The sequence below is a fragment of the Hemitrygon akajei genome, chromosome 19, assembly GCF_048418815.1.
Source record: "Hemitrygon akajei chromosome 19, sHemAka1.3, whole genome shotgun sequence".
Classification (NCBI taxonomy): Eukaryota; Metazoa; Chordata; class Chondrichthyes; order Myliobatiformes; family Dasyatidae; genus Hemitrygon; species Hemitrygon akajei.
In genome coordinates, this window is record NC_133142.1 from 50,118,182 (window position 1) to 50,124,285 (window position 6,104).

Below are 6,104 nucleotides of genomic sequence, written 5' to 3' on the forward strand. Positions count from 1 at the left end.
ATCCTCTGATATGTTGATCCCAGGAACTTCACCTTCATCAAAGGCTCAAGACTTTCTCTTCACCTTGATGGAGTGTACGTGTGCTGCCCAGGAGTCAGGAGTAAGGCAAATTTAGGGTTGTGATGTGGCCGGTGTAGGTGTTAAAGATCTGATAGCTGTCAGCCAATTGGGATCTGTGCTATAGTTGGTCAGACAACTTGGGAAATAGGATCATGCCAATGCTATGACTGAGTAAGTGCAGGATAAAAAGGGCCTTGTCCAATGACTGACCAAAGATTCATAGTCCAGATCCACAACCTAGAATCTGGAAGAGAAGCCCATGATCACAACCAAAGATTGTCAGGGGTGCAGAAGGTTGTACTGTATCTTTGGGAAATAATCCAGTAAGGAAAATTGAGAAATGGTTGAGGGCAAAGAGCAAAATGGTCAAGAGGATCAGACTGGAGAATGGGAAAGTTGGAGCTTGGGCACTGCTTGTCTCCAAATCAAGTCAAAGTAGCAAGGATGATGCACATCTGAAAGTGCTTCCAAATTTTAAGAGAAACATAAAATGGCTTAGAAATTGCCATTGTTGGTTCCACTTCAAACAAGTCAATTGTCAACTGGGAAATGCTGAAAGAGTTACTGTATATTAGTGGTCACCAACCTTTTTAAGCCCAAGATCCCCTAAGATCCCCTCAGCCTTAGTGAAAGGTGAGATCGACCCCAGATCAATTAGTTACAGGCATGAGCACTGGGGCAAAAAAAGACCAGAAGTAAAACCCTGCAACCCGGAAGTAGAAACAATGTATAAACACCAGGGGTACCCATCCTTTTTTGCACCGCAGATCGGTTTAATATTGACAATATTCTTGCGGACCGGCCGACTTGGAGGGGGGCTGTTAATCACGACTGGAATACAGCGATACTCAAAGCAGGTTCCTTATGTCCAGTCCATTCCGCAATTTAGTTTTCGCAGCTCTTGGCACTTAGCTTCTGCCCCACTTGCTCACGTTTTTTTCCGCCGAGAAAACTCAACCAGTTTGTCTTTGAGTACAGGTGCTTGGACTCAAGGTACTGGAGCAGTTTTGAGGGCTTCATTGCCTCATTAGACAGCCTCCGGGCCCGAACTGCAGCCTCCCACCTGCCCGCCGCCAGACGCCTTGGCCAACTGCGGCTGGTTGTGGGTGGGGTGAGAGGACAAGGTCAGGGCCAGTGGTCCCTGTATCCGGGCCGCGGTGGTTGCAGTTTGGAGTGAGCGTCCGACTGAGCGAGGAGTGTGGCGGGACCTCCCCCCTCCCCGTAGGATCTATTGGCCGACAAAAGTTTGTTTCAGTAGATTGCAGCATGGTAGCTGCTCTGATACTTACAGAACCCTGAGCCCGAATTAGATCGTCTGCGAATATTTTAGCACTGGGTTCCCCACGAACATTCGGTGTGGTAAACAGGTTTAGAGGCGGCGCCCATCTGTCCGCGCTCCAGACCGGCAGCAACGACACTTCCCGCCGGCCGGTTACCCGAGGCCTACCAGTGATCCCTGGCGCTAGAGTGTCACTGCATTTAGGCGACTGATGACCTTGCGTGCATTTGAGTTCAACAGTGGGTGTGACGGAACAAGGAAAGGTGCAGCTGACTCATATCGTTTCCTCGCGGCCCAGTGGTTGGGGACCATTGAATTAAAACTGTATAGTGCGGCGGAGCTACACGCATGCGCACTGGGCAGAGAGAACGGAACTAAGACTCCGCAACTCAGAAACAATCTCTCAACAGTATTTGTGTATATATTTTTCATTTTTTTCTGGAATCTACTGGGAAAGTCTCAAAGATCGACCAGTCGATCGCAATTGACGGGTTGGCGACCACTACTGTATATGATAGTTTGGGAAACCTGCTCTTAAGTGATGTTTATTTAAGTTTAAATACTAGCTGAAAGACATCAAAGAAGGTACCATAGTTCATGATTATTTACATTAATCTTGTGGAAAAACAGAGGCTAGTCTTATATCCTATTTAAGTATAGCACCTTTGTGCAGCACTGCTAAATAGAATTTAAGGTCAAAATGTCTGGAGAAGCAACGCGAATGTGTAACACATTAATTGCAGTGGCATCTTCTCTCTTCCTTTCCAGTCCTGAAAAAGGGTCTTGGCCCAAAACATTGACTGTTTATTCATGTCTATAGTTGCTGCCTGACCTACTGAGTCCCTCCAGCATTTTGAGTGTGTTGCTTTGGATCTCTAACAGAATTTCTCGTGTTTATGATTAACTGCGGCTTCTGATGTATAACATAATGGTTGCTATTGTTTTCAGTGTAGTGTTCCTGTACTTAAATTAAGTATTTGCACTTTGCTTTACAAGTGACCTTATGCTCTTTCAAGCATCAAACTAAAACACTTGGATAGCAGTTCCAAGCAGTAACTCATTCTGCTGCTGCCATCTGCTGCCATTGATCCACAATGCAGACTCAGAATCCACATTTGCACATTTTGTAGAGTCATGGAACGAGATATTCTTCCACTCAGATAAATACACTAAAGTGCTAAACCTAAGCCTGGATTTTGTTACTTTTCTTATGCAACCATGTGTGTATGCTTAAAATGTATAGCATCTTTGATCTTCATTCTGGCAAATGAAGTTCAAAGTCAATTTTATTATCAAAGTACATTTCTGTCACCATATACAACTCTGAGATTCATTTTCCTGAGGGCATACTCAACAAATCTATAACAGTAATTATATCAGGATCAATGAAAGATCAACCAGAGTGAAAATTGTACAAATGCAAATATAACTATAAATATATCTCCAAAGTTGATATCTGTTATTTGTGAAGCGGGGTGCCGTGCACAATCCTAATCTGATGAAAAACGGATGTGGGAGCATGGAGGAACATCTGGAAATCTCCAGGAAGGCATTCTTCTTTGCTGCTGCTGCTGTGAGGTCCGGGTCTCTGCTGAGAAGAACAGGCCCCCAGTCCTCGGGGTCGCGTTGCCGACGACCGGTGGCGGAGGTGTCGTAGTGCGCTCGGCAGAGGATGGTGCTCAGAGAGGCTGTGCCGGAGGGGATGGTCGGAGGCTTAGAGGTTCGACAGACTCAGAGTCCGCTGTGGTCGGGGCGCTTTCACTGCGTGCTGCGTCTGTGAGGCCGAGTCCGGTGGCGCCATGGAAGTCTATAGCGGGGGTATTCCCTTCTGCCGCCTGCATGGTATGACGAGACTATTGGGACCCTGAAGACTTGTGGAAACTGTGTCATGGTTTCTTTCGAACTTATAGTTTTTTAACATCTTTGGACTACTTTACTGTGCTCATGGTCTGTTTTTTAATCAATTATGGTATTGTTTGCACTGTTGTAACTATGTGGTTTTGTGTAGGTCTTGTAGCTTTAGTTTTTGGTTTGTTGGGTGATAGAGTTGGTCTCCTGACTTAGTGTGTCTGGGTAGTCTTGTTTTGTCTTGTGGATTTGGAGCTCCTTTCTGGGGAACACACTAAGATGGTAGCGCGATATTAATACGCAGCTGCCTCTCCGGACTCTGGATTGGGGATTGCCAAACGTTATGTGGATTTTCTGGTGTAGTCTGTTTTGTCGTGTGCTTTTGTGATATCATTCTGGAGGAACGTTGTTTCATTTTTTAACTGCATTGCAGTTGTGGTTTCTAAATGACAATAAACTGAAATTCAATTCAATTCAATAAAAAAACAGCAATAAGTAACAAGAATATGAGATGAAGAGTCCTTGGAAACGAGTTCATTGGTTGTAGGAACATTTCAACGATGGGGCAAGTGAAGTTGAGTGTAGTTATCTCTTTTTGTTCCAAGAACTTGATGGTTGAGCTGTCGTGACTGTTCTTGAACCAGGTGGTGCAAGTCCTGAGGCTCCTATGCCTTGTCCCTGATGGCAGCAGCAAGAAGAGAGCATGACCCGAGTGGTGGGGATCCGATGACGGACACTTCAGCCGCTGATGCTCTGCAGTAAATAACCTGTTTGTCCAAGCTCTCTTTATAGCTCATACCCTTTAACCCAGGCAGCATTCTGGTAAACATCTTCTGCACCCTTTCCAAATACTCTACATCTGTCCTGTAATGGGGCAACCAGAATTGCACCTAATATTCCAAATGAGGCCTAACCAAATGTTAATGTAGCTGCAACATGACTTTTTGACTCTTACGTACAATGGTTTGACCAATGAAGGCAACTCGCAAGGCCATTTTCAGTGATGTACAGATGCATTTGGAGAACTATATTTATGTGAATACTCTTGCAGCTCTATTTCCTTACCATTCTCCTTCACATGAAAGCCATATTCATACAGGCAGGCACTCAGCCTGCTTCCTTGATCGCTGTGGTGATGTGTTGCATCAAAAATAAGGACCCAAAGACTCGTGATATTGAGATCCAATGTCATTGCCTCTTACTGAAACACAATCTTGAATGTGCAGATATATTTCTCAGATCCTTCTAAATGATCACCCATCCTGATAGTGAGCCATAATGCCCAAGTATACAAATTAGCCAGAATATTTATCATAAATCCCTTATAAATGGAAGAAAGCATCACATACCCTGAATAATTATTTGAGTACTTATCTGACGTCTAATGGACACAACAAATTGGTTTCTTTTTGCTTTAGTTTCAAAGGTATGCTTCAGGAAATTCTATGAAAACCTTGTTGAATTCAAATTGTTTAAAATTTTAGTAATTGAACTATTCAAATCAGTTCAAAATATACTTCATTCTTGAAATAATTCATAAGTATTATTACAGAACATTTTTGTCAGCAATTTCATTACAAGTCAAGTTACTCCTTTTACTTCACAGTGGCACATCATCAGTTGTCATTCATTTACAATCAAAACTAAATAATTCATGGGGTTTTAACAAAGATTTTAACTAAATTGCATGCAAAGTCAGGAGCACCTTCATCATTTTCTCTTGCAATGGCTGCATACAGCTTTAGTGCATTCCTGGGTTTCTGAATGCCATTTCTCTGATCTAAGAAGGCAATGGCAAACCACTTCTGTAGAAAACTTTGCCAAGAACTATCATGGTCAAAGACCATGATTGGCCAAGTCATACGACACGGCACCTAATGATCTCTAGATGATCTCTAATCTACCTCTCTTGCCAGCTCTCCTGTATGTGCTGCTCTTCAGTGTTCACTCCCTGCAAGAAAAGCTGGATTGCCTCTACCTGCAGCTGACCCAGCGCAATACAAGAACTCCTGTGTACTTGTTCTTGCAGAAACGTGGCTCCAGGACAACATACCACACAGCATTAATCTTCAAGGACTTGTAGTAATATTATTTTGCGACTATGTGCTGTTGTAACCATATGTGCTGTGTGTGACTACGTACTGTGCTTTGCACCTTTGCCATGGAGGAACAGTGTCTCAGCTAGTCATATCCATGGGTTTGGCAAATGGCAATTAAATTTGATCTTGAGCTTGTGGTGGTGGAACACATGCAGCCAGATGCACCCATGTTCATCTGGAAGTTGGGATGTTGGAGCCTGCCTCTGCAAGTGCTGACATTTTTAGTAAATTGGACTCATCTGCTGGCATGCATGCATTAAATCCACAAAATGGACCTTACTTCATCCCACCCATCTGAAGAGAGGGTTTAAAAGTAAGTCTAATACATATTCATTGATGTAAATGAGATAATCTCCATGTTCCCATGACTGTGAAGCAAGCGATAGGGAGGACTGTAAACACTTAAAGGTAAAGATATGATAGGTGGATTGCTTTTGTGTTTTGCCACTGTTTAAAGCAGATATAATTCATATTGTAATCAATTCATCTTCACTACTCAGCTTCTTTAACAAAATTACTGAAGGCCTAATATTTAAAGGAAACCTTTCTGAGAGGCAGCACAGCCCCTGTATTCAGTGGCTGTTCCCTCAAGTGGAGCATCTCTCCCCAATGGTGCCACGATGGAAAGACCTGGGATCGAACTCCAACACATGTATAACATAGAACAGTACAGCACCGAAATGACACTTTTACCCATGATGTTGTGCCAAACTAATTAAAGTCCCAACTAAACTAATCCCTTCTGCCCACACAAATGTATATCTCTCTTCGTTCTCTGCACATTTATGTGCCTCTGAGTCTGTAGTATCTACTGTACC